General features: G+C 38.3%; 1 long non-coding RNA gene across 1 annotated transcript; it reads right to left on the reverse strand.

The window, feature by feature from the left end:
* Positions 1-10,159: 10,159 nt before the first annotated feature.
* Positions 10,160-12,441, reverse strand: LOC122234335. Its single transcript, XR_006212102.1, has 3 exons — positions 12,168-12,441; positions 11,889-12,034; positions 10,160-10,235 (listed from the first exon to the last, which is right to left on the reverse strand). It is a non-coding gene; the product is annotated as an uncharacterized LOC122234335 (long non-coding RNA).
* Between the last annotated feature and the right edge of the window lie 8,500 nt (positions 12,442-20,941).

Genomic DNA, 20,941 nt, shown 5'->3' on the forward strand with positions numbered 1-20,941 from the left:
CAGGCCTAATAGGAAAGCAATTACTTTGTCATTCATACTAAAAAGTTATTCATAACCTCTGGGCAGTGGAAAGTAAAATGGGTTTTCATATAAATATATAGTTGTTTTAAAAGAGGGAATAAAATAACTTACATTAGTTAATTATATCATATTCTTCTAAGAAAAGAAAAAAATCCTGAACATTATTTAATAAAAATATAGTTTGCTCTTCTGTGTAATTTTCACATACATGTAGCCTTCTTAGTTCAGCATAGTGCTGAATAAAATCGCTTAGACTATCATGTCATGGCCTCTGTTAATACAGTAGAATCATATTAAGGGAGCCAACATATATGGTATTGTGGGGAGAGGCAAGAACAGCAGATGCAAGACTTATGTCTATGCCTTAAAGACCAGATGGGCCAGATTATGGAGCACTTGCATGGCCAGGATGAGACTTCAGTAACGGGCAACAGAAAGGAATTGACTTTAAAATTAAACAAGTGGAAGAAGGACATGGCAAGAGGATCATTAATGGAAACAGTTTAAGGCAGATGAGAAATAGACTGGAGATGTGAGGAATTGATGAAGGAATCAGTCAGTGAGCACTTGGTCTCTTTTGTACAGTAAGAAACATGGTGGCAGGAGGCGGGGGCGGAGAGGCCGACAGTCAAATGAAGACCCTGCAGAACTTAATGATCTTTTGGACAAAGGGGAATGAATGAAGAAGAGTCCAACATTTCTCCAGGTTTTTCATAGCAGGTGATTAGGGAAAACGTGAAAGGGAAAGAAAAAGTATGGAGGTAAGATGTGGTCAGATAAAAAGTAATGAACATGAACTTCTAAACAGAAGTATTCAGTGAGTAATTAGTCAGGTGGGAATAGAATAAAATAAGCCAGAAGTTTGATTTTCCCAGTAGAAACGCACCCTGGGGCATCAGTCAATTTTATATTCGGACTTATTTTAGCTGATGGGTTTAAATTCCTCTCTGGCTCACTTTCTCTTACCCTGACTCACCAGAGAGCTCACCAGAGAGCAAGGTGACATATGAGATTGAGCACAAAAAGACAAGTGTGTGGCTTTGGTGAAGTGTTCTATTGGCCTGTAGGTAAGAAAGAATTTATTCAAGCGGAACCTAAGAAACAGTTTTAAAAAGTCTGACTAACACGAGGACTAGTATTTGTAATGATAAAACTCATTAGCAGCAGTCTCGAAAAAGGAACTACTGGAACCGGATTATTTGGTCATGAGAAAACAGTTTCACTGTCCATGCCAACCTGGGATGGTAGAGACCATGGAATCACGTTGGAATTGCAATTACAGGGCTCTTTTTACAAGGTGTGGGTATTGGACCAGATACTTCATCTGCCTGTATCTCAGTTTCCCTATCTGTAAAAATAAATATTTTCTTCACAGGGATACTGTAAGGATACACTATTCATACTGTGGAGGAACAATACAACAATGCCTATCACAGTGCCTGACTCTTTGCAGGAACTCAGTAAAAATTCTATTCTTTATACCCTTCTCACCTCCCACAAACATAAAGAGAAAAAAAATCTATTTTTAATAGGTAATGCCTGGTTAAGAAAAATGATCATATTTATATTTTGTGAACAGAGGTTCAGGTCAATATATAGGTAATAAAACTCTACCCTCAAGCTTATATTGTTGTACCTTTGAATCTATGGTATTGACTAAACATTTCTCAGGTTTTAGATTACCTTGAGATAAAAAGAATGAGAAAAAATTGTGATGTAAAGCAGAAGGTTTTTATTTGGGAATGTTGAGCTTTAGTGTTCAAATTTTAGCCTTCGAGAATTTATTGGACTGTAAATTGATTACATGAGCACTGTTCTGCATATATAGTTCCGTAAAAATGTAACATTTAAACTTTCTTAGTTTAAAAATTCAGCAAAAGTAACAATATTTGCCGTGTATTCAATATTTAATATGTGCTAATCGTGAAGACATTATCACACTTAATCCTGTGAAAACAAACTTTTCACCTCCTACTTTGATGAAATAATGTCACATTTAGGTAAATGGTGGCAATATCTACATGTTTTAACACTTGAATAAAATAGCTTCACTGTGCCCACACTTAAGTCTAGGAAGCTTAGATGTATTTAAAATTGTTGTGTTATATAATAGACACTCAAGAGGGCAGGTACATTAGCCCATTCAGAGCCTAGAAGAGAAGTGAGGACCAACATATTGTAGGATTAAGAAGAATTGCTTAGGGGTGCCTGGGTGTCTCAGTTGGTTGGGCGTTAGACTTCAGCCCAGGTCATGATCTCACGGTTCTTGGGTTTGAGCCCCAAACCAGGCTGATAGCTGCTGGCTGATAGCTCACAGCCTGGAGCCTGCTTTGAATTCTGTGTCTCCCTCTCTCTCTACCCCTCTCCTACTCACACTCTGTCTCTCTCTGTCTCTCAAAAATAAATAAACATTGAAAAAAAAAAAAAGAACTGCTTAAAACTGACTTTGGATAGTTGGGTTGGAATCCAACTGAGTTGTCATTAGAATTGATTTAATCCAGTGTACCCTCCAGCATTTTATTTGAGGTAGATTTGGGAGTTTAACTTTCAAGGCACACAGGATTAGAATTCTTTAAAAGGGTACAGGCATGACTAACATTGAGAGGAGTGATGAACACTTTTCAAACACTGGGTCCAGTTAGAGTTCTGGTCATTGACAGACTTAATGCAGTCTGAATCTCTGGTACATCTTCAACAGATGAAACATCAGCCGCATTTTAAGTTTCTTAGTTGGAAATGAAAAGCGTCTCTGATATTTTTGTGAAACAAATTCTATGATTGTGTGTTTAGCTTGAGGAAGAATAAATAAAACACATCTCACCATTTGTGGCCACCTCTGTTTTGTTATTTAAGCATACTTAAGTCAAACGTTTCAGACCAGTTCAAGCAGGACCAGTTTAAGTCAGAGCTCTAGGAGATGGCAATCAATAGGGATTCAAATTACTCTAAGACTTCAATGTGTGGAACATTTAAGGGAGAAAACAATGTGAAATTAGGTAAACAAGCAACATGCTTAACAGAGGGTGGTTATACAGTTCATTAAGACAGACCATTAAGTCAATAATGCAATGGCTGTGAGCATTTATTTGGGCCCTTTTTTAGCTTTTCATAAGCTGATCTTGGCTTTGCAATAATTTATTTTTTTCTACAAATGAATACAGTAAATCAGCAAATGTGCAGATAATGAAAAATCAATGCATTCTGTCATGTTTCCACCTCTCTTCAGATAATTCTCACTTTAGAAAGAAACTTAAGCCATCAGATATTAAATTTTTGAAGAAATAAAAGGACATATTGAAGGAGAAAATCATGTAAGATTTGAGGTCAATACAGGAAGTGTATTTGTGTATTTGTCTCAAAGCACTAGTAATGTCTTCTCTCATCTTCAAGTTATCTTCTTTTTTTTAAGAGAGAGAGAGAGAGAGCCTGTGAGTGGGGGAGAGGGACAGAGGGAGAGAGAGAATCTTAAGTGGGCTCCATGCTGACGTGGGCTCAATCCCACAACCCTGATCCAAAATTAAGAGTTGGATACGCAACTGACTGAACCACCTTGGCGCCCCTCAAGTTATTTTTTTTAATCATTCTAATTTGCATTTCCCTTCATAATCAATTGTTTTTACATAGATTCATACTCTACATTTAAAATGATGTGACCTGAATGTGAGACAGGAAACCATCAAAACCCTAGAGGAGAAAACAGGAAAAAAACCTCTCTGACCTCAGCTACAGCAATTTCTTACTCGACGGATCTCCAAAGGCAAGGGAATTAAAAGCAAAAATGAACTATTGGGACCTCATCAAGATAAAAAGCTTCTGCACCGCCAAGGAAACAATCAACAAAACTAAAAGGCAACCCACGGAATGGGAAAAGATATTTGCAAATGACATATCAGATAAAGCGCTAATATCCAAAATCTATAAAGAACTCACCAAACTGCACACCTGAAAAATAATCCAGTGAAGAAATGGGCAGAAAACATAATAGACACTTCTCTAAAGAAGACTTCCAGATGGCCAACAGGCACATGAAAAGATGCTCAACATCACTCCTCATCAGGGAAATACAAATCAAAACCACACTGAGATACCACCTCACATGGGTCAGAGTGGGTAAAATGATCAAATTAGGAGACTATAGATGCTGGCGAAGATATGGAGAAACAGGAACCCCCTTACAGTGTTGGTGGGAATGCAAACTGGTACAGCGACTCTGGAAAACAGTGTGGAGGGTCCTCAAAACATTAAAAATAGATCTACCCTATGACCCAGCAATAACACTACTAGGAATTTACCCAAGCAATATAGGGGTGCTAATGCATAGGGGCACTTGTCCCCAATGTTTATAGCAGCACTTTCAACAATAGCCAAATTATGGAAAGAGCCTAAATGTCCATCAACTGACGAATGGATAAAGAAGATGTGGTTTATATATACAATGGAGTACTACTTGGCAATGAGAAAGAATGAAATCTGGTCATTTGTAGCAACGTGGATGGAACTGGAGAGTGCTATGCTAAGTGAAATAAGTCCTACAGAGAAAGACAGATACCATATGTTTTCACTCATATGTGGATCCTGAGAAACTTAACAGAAGACCATGGGGGAGGGGGAAGGGGAAAAAAAGGTTACAGAGAGGGAAGGAGGCAAACCATAAGAGACTCTTAAATACTGAGAATAAACTGAGGGTTGATGGGGGGTGGGGGAGAGGGGAAAGTGGGTGATGGGCACTGAAGAGGGCACCTGTTGGGATAAGCCCTGGGTGTGCTATGGAAACCAATTTGACAATAAATTATATTTAATATAAAAAACAAGTCAGAAAAAAAATAAAATGATGTGACTTGAAACCCAAAGGAGCTTATTCCTTAAATTGTCTTCCATTTGTAAATACTGGCAAGTAGTTGTCTTTCTATACATTCTTTTTATTAGTTTGCATATTTTATGGGTTATTTATTTATTTGTTAAATCACCCATAAATATTTATTTTCTCCATTTCTGTGGGTCAGGAATTCAGGAGTGGTTTGGCTGGGTGTTTTCAGCATGGCGTGTCTGGAGGTTGTAATCAAGTCAGCCAGTGCTGCAAGAATCTGAAGGCATGTCTGGGTCTGGAGGATTTCTATCAGAGAAAACTCATTCATATGACTGGCAAGTTCATGCTGGCCACCAGCATGAAACCTCTGATCCCTGTCATCTGCACCTCTCCATAGGGTTGCTTGAGTGTCCTTGCAACATGGCAGTTGGCTCTCCAGAGCAAATAATCCAAAAGAGAGCAAGATGAAGGCCTCAGTGTCTTTTTGCGCCTAGTTTTGTCAGCCTGGTTCAGTGTGGAAAGAAACTACACAAAAGAATGAATACTAGGGAATAAGAATCACTGGGGACTGCCTTGGAGCCTGGCTCCACAGGCCACCTTCTGGCCCCCTTGATTCAAATCCTTTCCATTGAAAAACAGCTGGCCCCTACCCAAGAGCCCCCGAAGTCTGATGCCACCACAGCATCAGTTTGGAATACAGAATCTTGGCATCTCAGTTAGTCCGGGTACGATGAGGCTCCTTGGGTGTGGCTCCTTAACTACAGATCCTGCAGTACATTTCCTGTTGATCTGAAGACTTGTGAACAGCAGTGCTAGTGGGCGGTTCTCCGTCCAGGCCCAGGTACCAGCGTGCTCGTCCTGGCAGCTACCTCAGTTCTCCGGAACTCTCTGGCAGTGACACAGACCTGCCCCGCAGGTAGCTGAGGGCTGTACCAGAGGGGCGGCCGCCCTGGTCCATCAGCACCCAGCCTCACGCGTCAGTGGTCGCCTCTGCGAGGCCGGTGAGGGTTTACAGCGTGGTTTAGGCAGCGAGCCGCCCACGTTCAGCTTCACGTACTTGCTGTTCGGGGGCAGTGGCTTGAGATCTTCGGTGGTGGTACCAGGCTCAAGACCCCGAGGGCTTGGGGGCTTCCAGGGACGCAGACTCAGGCCAGGGAGTGGTGGTGGACGGAAATTCTATGCTCCGTGCCCTCCGAGGCTCCCAAAGACCCCTGAGACCCCTGCCCTTGGGCCAGACCGCCCGGCTCCCAGGGCCCCACTTGGCCGCCACGCAACTACACTGGCCCTCAGCTGCCACCGCCTTTGGTGGTTATTTTGGAAATACGTTATTAAGAACATAATAGTTCACTTAGTGGATACTTTCATCTGTGCTACAACTTTGCTCTTAAATCTGATAGTTTAATTGAAAAAGGACCTAGTTGAAAAAGGAAAAACGACCAGAAGCACATGGAAAATATTTCATTGAGAGTAGTAAAATGTAGACCTGAAATTTATTTCAACAATATATAGTGTTTATTTAACATTCCCGTGCACTCTCAGAATTGATACATACTACAAAACAACAACAACAGCAACAACCAACCAGTGTTTTTTTTCATGTTTCTTTTGTTTACTAAACAAAAATGTAATGATAAGTTCCAGAGAAGATGCATTATTTTTCCCCAAGTGAGAGAAAGCACCTCTCCTTTCACAGAATGCCAGCCTGTGTCCATTATTCTGGTGGCTCACAGAATTCTGGGACATATATCCCAAAACTGAAAAGTTCCAAGCTCGCTTGATGAAAGAAGGCTGAAAGCACTATAAACTGATTTTTAAAAATCCCATCCCTTCCATAATTTCTAGAATCTATTACCTGCTGATTTGGAGATTCTTGACTCTACAAACTTTAGTGTCTGTTTTAACATTAGAGCCTGTAAGAGGTAATAAGCCAGTTTTTCAGAAAGGAAAACAGACATCCACTTACACAGCTTTCCTGATAGATGCTGATTTTGGTAACCTACATCTGGTGATTGTTGGTTCATATAAATAATCAAACATGTCTATGCTGGAGACGCAGAGGAGTTTCTAATGATGTCTGTTTATACTGTTATTAATTCCAATGACTTTATTGTTTGGCTAGGCTAAATATCTTAATTTACATATCTTATATTTCACCTAACAGTGTTTTAAGATCCGTTGTTACATAAAACTCTGCTTGCTTTGCTGAATTCATAACTGTGAGGAGCAACATATTTATGATTAATGATGGAAAATATGCTTCCAAGATGTTTTTATTTGCATTTATAGATATAATTTGCTAAAGGATTTATGTGAGCACTACTCATAAATGTTCTGATCAGATGTTTGACTATAAAACATTTCTAAATGCCACACTCCACAGGCTAATGAACTATTCATCTGAAAGTATTCTGACTCACATAAGAATATCCTGCTGTTTTAGCACATCCTAGAACAAGAACATGTTCCCTGGACAGTTGGGAAAATTCAGAGGATAAAGCTGATGATGGACTCTGACCTATGAGTCAGGCAAGACTTATTGAAAGGCCCAGGATAACTAGAGATTAACCTTCAAAATCCAGGTCAGAGTTCACACACAGCCAGGAAAGCCGAGGGCACACGGAACATTCAGAGTAGAAAGGGATGTAATGAGGAAGTCACTTACGTGATGATAGAGTATTGCATATGATTAGAGACATCCATGAGAAATTGAAAGACATCCTACCTAGACAGATAAAAATGAATGATATGCCTGGCCCATCTCAATTTATAGATTACTTGTACCTTTCAAGGCAATATTTGTAAATTGATTTCCCCCCACATAACTGCTGTTACCCCAGGTTGGGTTGTAATAGCCTATCCTATCTTTCCCCAGGGAATACTAGATAGCTTTTTTCTCATGGCCACCTTTTTCTAGACTTTCCAAGGCAGTTTGGCTGGCTCCATTATTACCACCTATGTTCATTTTTCTCTTCTTTTCATTCTGTGTCTGATGGTGTTTACCTCTACTTTATTTCCTCCATTATTTTTGGAACTAGGAAAATTATACTTTAACAAATTGTGTCAAAACAAAAATCGCACCAGGCAAAGTTAAACAGGGAAGGAAGACTTTATTTAGGCTGCTGCAAAAGGGGAGGGAGACTGAACTCAACTCCCCTGAAACAAAAGGTGGGAGAGATTTTTGAGCATTGGAGGAGCTAGTGGAAAAGTACTGGAAGACATTAAGAGGGAGGTTGATCATTGGGATGTGTTGAGCACATCAAATTATTCCTGACCTTACAAATGTTTTTCACTCTGGTTAGGCTATTTGCTTACTAATTGGTGACCATCAAAGTTAGACTCTTACTTTCCCACAGAGACTGGGAGATAGGGCTGCTGTCTCCTTAGATGTTTACTTTCAAAGAGATGATCCCCACACACTTGAGAAATATTTCCTGGGTTGTAAAGCTCATAAGAGCTGGAAGAGGATTTGCATACATTTCAGAGGGGCAGAGAAAGAATTTATAATTGCAAGTTTTCTAAGTCAGCTTTCTAACAATAAGGAAGTCAGGGCCTGTAGTCAGGAAGAAACCTGTCTAAAGTTTAATGAAACTGAAGAGAATATTAATCCTGTCTTGGTCAAATATTTATTATTGTTCAAATATCAACATTTGTATGTATAGTGTATCAGTTGCATATTTTATATTTGAGTTTAAATTTTGTAACACACAAGCAAACTTCAGTCTTTAATCTTCTGTCTGTATTCTTAATTCCATTTGTTGCTTGTAGGGCTCCATCATCATTTGTTGAGCCAAAATTCACTCGAGTTCCCCCCAGTGCCAAACACTGAACAGCTTAGACATAGTCCCTCTTCTCCAGGACCTTTGTCCACTGGCTGCAAAGATGCTTAAGTCTTTATCATTGAAAGGTAACTCTGGTCATAGCGGAGAAGGGTGGAACAGCATATTATCCAGCAGTGTTACCGCAAGCTGAACCAGAGTCCAGAAGAATACACAAAGCAGTCATTTTCTAGATTCCGTTTGCCCATTTTCTATATTCTGGAGCAGAAAGTGTCCACAGTGGAGAAATGCATTGCTCAGCTTGCTCCTGACTCCCCATAGCCTGGGTAATCTGTTCAAAACTGTAGAGCTGCACTGTCCAATCTGGTAGTCACTAGACACATTTGACTAGTGAGCACTTGAAATAGGACTAGTCCAATTGAGAAGTGCTGCGATTGTAAAATATACCTCAAATTTCAGAAACTTATAAAAAGAATGTAAAATATCTCTGATAATTTTTATTTATTGCCTTTTAAAATGATACTATTTTGGTTATACTGGGTTAAATATTAAATTGAGTTTTGCCATTTCATATAATATGGTTATAGGAAATTCAGAATTATAAATGTGACATGCATCATATTACTATTTGTCAGCGAAGCTCTAGAAAGTCAGACTTCTACCTTTCCAGTACCTGGAGTATTCCTCTCCTTCATTTTGGTCTCTGTTACAGGGACTCTCCCCTTCCATTTGTGCCTGCTTCTCTAATTCAAATACCAGTTGAAATGGTACCTCCTCTCTACAGCACAGAATTACTTAACACTAGTTTATCATATATAATGGTTATATATGTATTGTCTTATTCCTCATGCTAAAATCTACTCCTTTGTCAGGGCATCTGGGTGGCTCAGTCGGTTAAGCATCCAACTTCGGCTCAGGTCATGATCTTGCTGTTCCTGAGTTCAGGCCCTGTGTCAGGCTCTGTGCTGACAGCTCAGAGCCTGGAGCCTGTTTCAGATTCTCTGTCTCCCTTTCTCTCTGCCCCTCCCCCCCTCGCACTCTGTCTCTCTCTCAAAAATAAATAACCATTAAAAAAAATTTAAAAATTTGCTCCCTTTTGTGTCTAACCCCCCTAGACTTTATAATGAAACACATGTAAAGCTCAATAAGTACCCATTTAAGGTGTTAAATTCTGATCAAAGAGCTAGCTGAAAACCTAATGTCGTCCATTTATCACCACATTCTTACCATTTCACCTGGGGGAAAAGGAAGCCGGAAATAAGACCTCTGGAAATAAGACCTTTAAGTATGCCGCTGCTTTGAGTTCAGAGAATCTGAGAAAACCCATACTTGCCTCCCTCCCCACCTTAACCCAGTCATTAGGCCTCAATCGAGGAGTTGGAGCAAGTTACCAGATGGGGCCTGAATTCTTACTTCTCTAAAGGTGCTTGTGCTGGATTCAAGGATAAGTTGAACAGAAAGTTTTCTACTGTGTGAAACCAAGGAAATGATTAGAAATATATATTTTTTATTGATGTGAAGGTTTTTTTTTTCTTCACAAGGAATCTTACTCAATGTCGTGATTGTTCCTTTCTTGTAAAAATGATGTCCAAAGGCAGGATTCTATTCATGTAAGCCGTCAGTAAGCATCCCTGATAAATGAATGAAAGAAATCAGAGTATTCACTGCAAAGAATTTTGACTCCATGCTGACTTCAAGCAAGTACAATTTAATGGAAACATCAATGACAAAATATTTCTATGGTCAGTGTGCAGACCTATAAATTATTAAATTCTCTGAGGCTGTGAAGGAATGGTAAAACTCAGTTTTCAACGTGTTTTAGGTAAATGTGTTTTAAAAGAGTTACTGCTTGGGGCACATATAGAACAGCTTACTTTGTTGCCTTGTAAAAGCCTAATCGAGTAGCCTAGAGCATCATAAGGATGATCATCCCCCCCCCCCCCCAATGGAAAGCACCACTTTATCTTTCACATTGTCCATTCTGGGCACACAAGGGAATTATACTTACTGCTAATGCGGAAGATGAATAAGCCCTCACATAAAACCACCGAGAACCAGGATTTATAGGGGCGGATTTTATAGAGGGCTTTAAGATTACGCATTAGTTCACATCCGCTGTCCTCCAGCAGTTGACCCTGCGTCTCGGCTCAGAGTCCTGGATGTCCTCCACACCACGTAGACCCGCCTCAGACAGCAAGACCCCAGTGTGAGGAGCCTTGCCTAGAAAGACATGCTCGACATAGAAGTTACTTCACTTTCCTCTAGATTCAAGGTTGACGTGGAGACTGTATGGATTGCAATGGTTTGATGAAGCTAAACATTTTCAGTTCCAATGAAAGGAACCACTACGTTACTTGCTCTGAATAATATATATCAAACATGTTAACTCAGGGAAAAAAACTCATTATACTTCTTCTGTATTTAAAATTTAAAGGTCATGGTTTCAGTCAAGATTTCTTTGTCTTGGCACTGTTAACATTTTGGGCTGAATAAGTCTTTCTTTTGGTGGTGGTGGTGCATTGTAGGCTATTTAGCAGCGCGCCTGACCTTTATCTGCTAGAAGCCAGTAGCCTCTGTCCCTCGGTTGTGAAAACCAAAAATGTCTCCAGACGCTGCCAAATGTCCCTTGGAGAGAAGGGCAAAATTGTCCCCTGAGCACCACTGATTTAAATGAATGTTTTACAGAGTTCACTTACACATGTGTATATGTATGTAATGCAAATACTCATCTATCCTGGATATTTATCAGGGTGTACAGGTACATATGATCACATAAAACTGATATCTAAATACTTGACAAAATACATGAAATAAAACTTCAGTGCAATCAGTATCAAGGAAAATCAAGAGGGACAATAATAATCTTCTCAAATTATGTATTCATGTGCCAATTTTTTTGTTGAAAATTTGCTTTGAATATCATTATGTTAATTATGAAAGCACCCATCATTATAATTAAACAAAATGCAGTATTCTAAAAGTGTGTATTGAGCAAATCGAACGAGCCTGATGCTTTTGCAAGGTTTGGGCTGAAGTACAGCAGTGACACAAATGGCTCCCTGCTCTCATGAAGCTTACGGTTTAGAGGTGTCGTATAAAAATCAAATAATCATGCAAGCAAATATGAAATCATGTTAACAATTTTGACATGTGCTCTCAAGATAAGGTTCATGGTAGGGACACTTATCCAAAGAAGTGAATTAAAATACTTATGCTATGCCTAGCCATACATATGTCACAAGTCAACAATGGTCATTGTATCATTTAATTTAATGGTAACTTACGCTCATGGAATTCCAACAGAATACTGGAATAGTTGTTTAGAATTAAGGGACAGATAATCTCAGTTCTCCATGAGGGCAGACAATCTCGTGGCTTCAGGTAAGAGGAAGAAAGACCTAGGGGTCAGGTTGAAGTATCAACCCATAGTCTGAAAGAGAGATTGGAGAGTGGAACAAGTGAGAAGAATGATATTATACAGTGAAATAAAAAATCTAATGTGTTATAATAAGAACTACACTTGAAATAAACACATATATTTGTATACCCACACACATACATACCTATGTATGAGATTTTAAATAACAGTTCTATTTGGTAAAAACCTTATAAAGAAAAGGGCTACAATTTTATTTACAGGCTGTCTACTTAGTGAACACCCCAACCCCATGGACCAAATGTCATGATTAAGGTGAAAATGTTTCTTGATAGTAAATTATTTTTCACTCTTGCTGGAAGTTGAGTGCAGGTTAGGATTGAGGGGTTGGGCGTGAGGTTCGGGTTCATGTAGCCAGTAAGATGGAAGCTCCACTATCTAGTAGCTGAAACTTCTGGAACACTCAGATTCCTGGTTACCATGACAGGGCAGGGAAAACCAGCAGGATCAAATTGTGGACTTGGCCTGGCCATTTCATTGGACACAGCAGTCACATGGTATTGCCTAACCACACAGGGAAGAAAATGTAATATATGGGGAGTATTAGTATGTCTGCTACATATACTGAAATGTATATTTACAGAAGGATCTGTACACTTTGCAACAGTGTTTTATCTAGTATTATGGTGTTTATGAGAGAAATAAAAGAGAAGGAACTAAATAATCATCAATATAGACAGGTTTAAATGCAATCATAATGTGTAATACTACAGGGTGGGTTCTCCAGTGCTTATTTGGAAAGAAGTATGAGATGTAAAGGGCAAAAAAAAAATTAAAAAAATAAATGAAACATAGAGGATACTCTGCTGGCAAGTTTGGGGATTGGCGATCAAGAGAGAGACTTTTATTTTTAAGTTGATAGGCTCCTGTACTAAATGGATTTCTTTCTGAGTTTTTCATTTTCTACATATGCATTTAACCAAGCATTACTGAATTAATAGGTTAAGAAAATATAAAGGTTGCATTTTGACTACTCAGAAGAGAGACATATTATGAATGTAACAATATCACTAGAGCCCATTCAGAAATCATAGTGCATAAAGGAAGGAATCTTTAGAAGCAATACAAGCTTCGAGCAATTTTAACTTGTTCTCTTTCTTGAGTCTAAAATTGTTCAATGTGCTCAGATACTGACTGGCATTTTGACCATCAATTATCACTGTGTATTTATAGATAGGCTCTTTCCCAGCAATTTCAGAAGGTTAAAGCAAATGTATATAATCAGTCTATTATTTGAGAGAAGATAAAGTGCCGTTGAGATTTGTGTAATCAAAGGAAAATGGTTCCAAAGATAACTTTAGCCTTAGCTGGTGTTAAAATGTTGAAAGAAAGAGCTTTTCAAATATAAGATAAATGTATATATTTACTTTTAAATCTAGTCAGATTGGGACTTAAAAAAATACAGTTTTTCATGTTTGAATATGGCTTTATTGATGCACCATCACAGGAGTATATTATTGGAATTCTGCTTTGCAGGAGTGATGGATGTGTCTTGAGTCAGTCTTATTCAGCCTTAGAATTGAAGCAGTTCTAAGCCTGAAGAGATGCTTCCGTTGGTCACAAGGTTTCCTCTTTCACCTAATCAATACTTATGGTTCAGATAAAAATTCAGAGTCACTTCCTCAGGGACACATTCTCTGACCCCAAGACTAAGTCAGGTTCCCCTGAGTGGACAATTTGACCGTGCCTAACAATTTTCTTTTTCTCTGCTCATTACGCCGTCCAGTTTAAGATTTGTGTTTGACGTGACTTGTCTGCCTCACATGACCAGCTCCACATCTGCTTTGCTCACCACTGTAAACACATCCCTGATCACAGTGAGTGAAGCATAACAAGTTTCTAAAGATACCTATTGAATGAATGCATTTGGGCACACGTACGTGTTTGTGTATATGTCCTGTGCAGAGTAACCTGCAAGAGGCTGGGGTTACTACAGGAAGGATAAAGAGTCGTGTCTTTCCATCATGTGTGGAAAGGACTAAAAGAGAATGAGTGTCAGAGCCAGCTCTGAACCAGATTGTACGCTGTCCTGCCCAAGTCCAGTTATATGATTTTTGAAATCACGTCCCAGATTTGGGAAACATGCTGTGTTTCCCATAGACTGACTACATGTATGATGCTATGGACTATTGTGTCTACCAGGCTGTCCTGGTCGGGAGTGGGCATGGGTAAACACATTAAGTGATGTTAGTAGGAGTTGGATTTTCCTAAAAGCATAAAGGTGTATGTGGTGCCGTGAAAACATGATTTTAATCTAAAGAGTAGGAGACCATTAAATAACATGGAGAGAGATGATTAGAATTAGCAGTTGGAGTTCTTTTGTGGGGGGGACCCCATGAGAAGGGCTTGGTCTTTTTTCCTCTTCCTGTGAATAGTCATGTTTCATTTGCTATATTGTAATTTCCTCTATCCCTAAACCATCAGTAATGTCTGTTCCTCATACTCCAGCCTTTCTTCCAGTGGCAGACTGAGGAATTAAGACAAAGGTATAAAGCGATGATGCTGTGATCATCTAGGATGTTCTGGAATCCTGGCACTCCAGGACGGCATGTGTCAACTAGGTGATCTCAGGTCTGATGGTGGTGGAGATAGGTTCCTGGGGAGGGCAAAGGAAGCATGGAGAATGGATGGCACAGGAATGACAGGGGTGTCGAGGGATGAGAAAAGGCTGCGTGGAATTAGATGTAGAGAGAAGAGGCTGCACTGAAAAGGTGCATTAGGCTGTACCTTTGGTAAGGAGTTTGAATATCATTCTGCAACCAAACAGGGTTGTAGGTTTCAGAAAGATAATTCAAGAATCAGTGTAAAGGGAGGACAAGACCAATGCTGAAGTCATGAACAAGTCACGTAATAGCAAGGGAGTAGTTTCTAGAAAATGGAGATTGTGATTTCTTATATTCTAATTTTTTAAGTTTTATAAATTGATTTTTTTACTATTGAAATAAAATATTATTTGGGGGAAAATGATCAACTTAGAAGTTTTACCTGGTTTGGGAAGGGGTATTTCACAGGTTATCAAGATTTTACTAAAGGATACCTGTTTTGTGATATTAGCAAACAGAAAAAAACAGAAAAACAATCTGCACAAGTTTAGGATTGACGAAAAAGAAACAGCTTTTCATTTCATCCATCAGTCAGCACTCAACTGCATAGTTTGATCAACTGAATCATGAAAAGAGATGTATTTGTGTGGTTAAAGAATGAAGCTTTGTTCTAGCACAGGAAGGGGTGTTGTGTACAGGTGTGCACACACATGCCTGTATGTTGTATGTGTATGTTGTATGTGTATACAATACACACACGCATTTCATCTCCATGAAATCCATCTTCAAAGATTGTAAAAATCTAAATACTGTAGCAATGTTAATTTTATTATCTGACAGAACTTCTCTTCCCAATAATTGCTCTGTAAGAATTAAATGCTAAATCAGCAAACTTCTAGAGTATTCAGCCAATCTGCTATTATGCAAGATTATGTAATTTCTGCTGAGTGGTTCCCAGAGGCTTACACAACAAGTTAACTTTGTCCTAAATGTGGATTAATTTCTTTACTATTTTCCAGCCTCATTTAACCTCTTTAGTGTGAAACATGATTAGTTCATCTAATATTTTATGTGATTTAAATAAGAAGAAAATTAACTCGCAGAAAATTTTAATTCCTTCCATATATTTTAGGAAATATAGCAATAGAGGTTTTGATGTTGACTTTTGTCAGGTTTTTCTTTTTTGGTTCTTTTACCTCCGTGTGTGTGTGTGTGTGTGTGTGTGTGTGTGTGTGTGTGTGTGTGTGTATAATATAATTTCTAATGACTTTCAGGAAAGATTGTTTCATGTTGTTATAGAAGAGTTTCTCCTGTGAATAAAGAATATTTGCTCAAGGAAATAAAGGGAATGGCTGCAAATTTGGCATGACCTTTTGTTCAGTGTTCCCTGTTAAGTTATATATGTACTTTATTTGGCCTGTGCTTCCTTGGTATATAACTCCTTAAAAATATGAGAATATAGCAACATCAGCTAGCCCAGAAGCAGTGCTATTAACCTATGTGGTCAGGGCAGCTGGGGACACGAGGGAGCAGTTAATCAGCTAATGGGCATTTCTGTAGGGAGAAGGTGTCTAGTGATAACATATGACTCACGCAGCCCAAGTGGACAGCATCATGCTTCCTCCACTCCAGAACTAAATCCCGTTCTCTGAGTTGTTTTGCAGCCTGTCTCCGTGGACCTTTTCTCCTCCTTTGCCACTTTACCAGCCGCCCCCATTAATTTATTAAATACGTTGTTCACAGAGTTAACAAATTTAACTATAAAATAAAGGATGTTTTGACTTCATAAAAGAAACAAGTGAAATTTAAATCTGTTACTTACATCCATAACTGGTACTGAAGTAAGACTAGTTTTTAAAGCATTACAATGTATTTTCATTACCCAGGTAACACATTTTATAGTCTTATTTCAATACGAGAAACTACAATAAGCTATAAATGATGGGTGCCAATCTCACCACCTAGATAAACCCTGGAATCACCCTTTCTAGGTGTCCTCACCTTCAACTTCCACCAATAAGGCATAGGATATAATAACACATTTTAATTTTTGCCTTTTCTGAAATGGGAAGAATGGGGTTTCATTGTTGTTTTCGTTTGTATCCACACATGTGATGTTCTCTATTCTTACTTATTGTCCATGGCCAAAAATGCTTATTGCATCTAACTTACATTTAAACACTTTAAAATCTGCTTTTTGGGTAGAGCTCTATATTACATGGAATTCTCAGGATATTGGATAATTTTGGTCTTGAATATATGTGTAATGATTAGACTTTAATAGCCCACTCTTCATAATAATTGGTAAACTCTGGGAAAACGTGAATAGTATCAGTCATATACATTATTCATCAAAATATGTTTTAGATTTCTTATCAAGCAGGGGAACAAAGCACTAGGCCATCAATCTGTTATAAAAATCTGTTGAGACCAGTGGTTCTCAAAGCAGGGTTCCCAGACCAGAAGCATTGGTATCACTTGGGAACTTGTTAGAAGCACAAAGTTTGGGGCCCCACTCAAACCTACGAATCACAATCCTGGGGTCGGGTCCCACTACTTGTGTTTCAACAAACCCTTCAGGTGATTATGATGAACTAAACTGAAGTTTGAGACCAACTGGACTAGATCAACATTGAGGAATGTCTCGTGAATGCTGCTTCAATGACTTTTTCTCACTCCCTGCAGCTCGTCACTATGCATGTTTTTCTGATAAGACCTTCCCCTCTCCCTTCTTTCTCTCTTTCTTCTCTCTCTTTCCCTCTGTCTCACACACTTTCCATCTATTTGTGTCTTTATTCTTTAATCTTTCCCAGATAATAGCTTCACTAATGTATTGCTACATGTGGAGCATCTATTAACTTTTAAGATAAAAAGTTCATTTGCTAAATTTTCCCCATATGTTCAAACTCATAAAGTGCTTGCTCTGATTGCTGTGTACAAACAAGAAGCATATCACTCAATTTGGCATAACTCTAAGAATACTTTTGTGGTCTTACATTAGCGCAGAGTTTTGAACATGAGCTATTAAAATCTAAAATCTTCCATACTAGAGGTCATTATAAAAGCCCCAGTATGTGTCTAGATTTTTTAAATTAAAAATCTCAAAGTAAAGCATATTTATTCCTATTTATTCCTGTAGGCAGTAGGTGGAATGTAAGTACTGTTATTACTAATGCTATTATATTTCCATGCATTACTTCCTTCAATCCTTGCAATAGCCCTTATATTCTCATCTTTCACGTTAGTCTGCTGAATTGTACATCATCAAAAAGAATTGGATAGACACTCAAAATTTAAAATTTGTACAACTGGAACTATTTAAGTAAATTCTACTCATCATAACAGATTCTAAATAAACTTCAAATTAGCCTAAGACTTTTAGTGAAATAAAATCATATTAAAAATTTTCATTTGGGGGCACCTGGGTAGCTCAGTTGGTTAAGTGTCTGACTTTGGTTCAGGTCTTGATCTCACATTTCATGAGTTCGAGCCCCAAATTGGGCTCTCTGCTATCAGCCTGCTTCAGATCATGTCCCCCCCCCCCCCCACCCTGCCGCCTCTGCCCCATTCATCTTTTCTCTCTCTCTCTCTCTCTTTCTCTCTCTAATAAAAACTTGAAAAAAAATTTTAAAGTGTACATGTTTAACATTTATAAAATTCTTAAATATATTGTACCATTTAAAGTTGGGTTTCTGTAATAGAATTTTTAATTTTTAAAAGGTTTTAAAATGTTGTTTTTTCTTTCTATGTAAATAATTATTTGGAAAGATTATTTACATCCTAAGGAGCTATATAACTGTGGTGTTGTGAATTTCTGCATGTTCCACACTGGGGAGTTTCTGGAGAGTTCATAAAAGTTCTCTTTTATATAGTGTATTTCAGTCCAACTCATCATTTTCTAAATGTTGAGGGTCTAGACATTCATGGGCTTAAAGAATGGTACTGTATTGAAAGTGCAATAAAGAATAAGAAAATGGAGCTCATTCTTTCCTAAATAAATTCACTCTGGTCCCACTAAAGCTAATCAGAATTTAAGAATGATGTAAGAGCCTAGAGCCTATATATTAAGTGTCACGTTATAAGCTCCTCTTTCGGAACTAAACTGGTAAAGAACTATGTTTACTTTTGCTGTGGAGCATCACTTGAGAAGACAATGCAAAGACAATTGGAAGTACTCATTTTCTCATTTGCAAAGAAAAAAAGTAACAAAGTGGGGTTTTTAGATAAAACTAGAAGACAAAAACAATTTGATAGAGGATGGTACTTTTCATATCAAATACTGGATTTTTTGGAATTAAAGTTTGAGATGTTTGAGATGTTTTAAACACAGATAAACTAAGAGATCTAGGTTTCTATAAACAGTTATCAAATAGAGAGTAAGCCTAAGGTGTATGAATCATCCTTTAAGGAGAAGTTAATTAACTTGGGTACTTTAGGATCATTCTAATGAAAGAAGGATGGAGATCAGACATAGAAGTTTCACAGGAGAAATGGACATGATCTAGTGATCCTGGGCTAATGAGATCTTGCTTTCTTTGGAGGACAAATGTGCATAATTTTGTTTGTAAAAAATCTATTCCATTACATTCAGAGGAACGTTCTTAATTGGAAATGTAATGTAGGATAAAGCATGCATGAGGTTACTAGGCAGTCACATTATAATTTTTTGCCTGCTCAAGATTTACCCCCAGCCTGGTTTTGGGGTGTCCCCAGTAGGCTGACTAGTGAGAAAGAGAGGGGCTTTCCTGCCCAGAAGGAAGGAGGACCGCATCTCCCTTCTTGATTTCCTGGCAACTAGCATGTGGGCATGCACCTGAGATTTGGCTGGTTATTTGCTCCCCACTCAGCCAGGTGGTGGTGAGTCAAAGACAGGGGGACAGCTGGGTCCTAACTCTTGGCTCCTCAGGGAGGAGGCTTTTGGCTTTTGTGCAATTTCTGATCCAGGTCCTTGAGAATCCCATGAATCGGCATTATTGTTCCAGTGTATTTCCTTCTTGCATACACATGGTGGCCAGTATCAGTTTCTTTTGCTTGCAAACAGGATCTCTTGTTTTGAAAAAATATTTTTGCATATAATTCTTAAGGGTTTACTACAGTTTTAGTAAAGTGCAGATGCTGCAGATTTATTTCCTAAGGAAAATCATGGTCTATGCCTCCAAAAATTTACAACCTCATGCAGGAGGTGAATCGGTATGGAAAGTGCTATGTACAGAGTAATAAAATAATCTGAGTGTTAATATGCATATTAAGAAACCAAATATTATACAGGAGTTTGAGGCAACTCAATAAAATACCAAGAACTTTTTCACACATGGTAGCTGTACTTTCATTGGGTAATTTTGCAAAATAACTGTGTGTGTGTGTCTGTGTGTGTGTGTGTGTGTGTGTGTGTGTGTGTAAGAGAGAGAGAGAGAGAGAAAGCGAATATTTTGGGTTGTTTAAAAACCTATGCATGGCTTCCTCAAAGCTACCCAACCCAAAAACTTAGTTTTTTAACATGAACTGCTATCTCCAGAAAACAAATATAATTTGAAAGGAAGCCTTAAGATTAAGATCCAATGACTGAATTGTCCAATAAAAATAAAATCCATCCAATTTTCCCCATGCCTTCTCATGTCTGAGAACTTCTCATTTTAAATACTAACAATGCAAGTCTTTTGAAGCCGATAAAATACTGGGAAGTTTGTTTGCCAAACGTGCTGATGACTGAGTGCCTATGTGAGTGTACATAATGTACCTGCTGGTGTGACCTCTTATTGGAAATGAAGAAACAGATCTATGTAAGGCATATTTCTTCCCTTATATACTCTGAACTTAACACAGGTCCTGTGTAAAGATAAAAGGGAAACTACTGTTTGTTTCTGAACACTTTCATCTAAAATAGATAAAGTTATAACTACCAACTTTGATTTCAGGCTCTTCAGTGAGACCTGGATACATGTTTACAAATGTGAAGACTCCTGGCATCAGAATTTTCAAAGAAACAACTCTTTTATAGTCTGGCAGGGAACTGAGTAGGGGGAATGATGTAGGGACTTTTTGAATCTGATAATATTTAATCTGTAACTAAATCTGTTTGTATATTATTTTCTTCCCTAGCACAACATATCTTCTTCCTTAATAGAAATAATAAGATATCTTTGTCTTCAAAAATGTTATCCAGGAATAGACAGTAGACAATAGGATACAAAAGTATGAAAGTATTTTTGAAAGACTGTCTTTTATAATGCAAAACATTTGATGAATTGGAGGTTGATAAAACTTACATCCAAATCTGTTGGCCTTGGCCAATTGCCTGGAATTAATACCTAGTGTAAAAAAATTTTTTTACTTTATTTATTTGGGGGGAGAGAGAGAG

This window comes from Panthera tigris, chromosome E2, assembly GCF_018350195.1.
Source record: "Panthera tigris isolate Pti1 chromosome E2, P.tigris_Pti1_mat1.1, whole genome shotgun sequence".
NCBI lineage: Eukaryota > Metazoa > Chordata > Mammalia > Carnivora > Felidae > Panthera > Panthera tigris.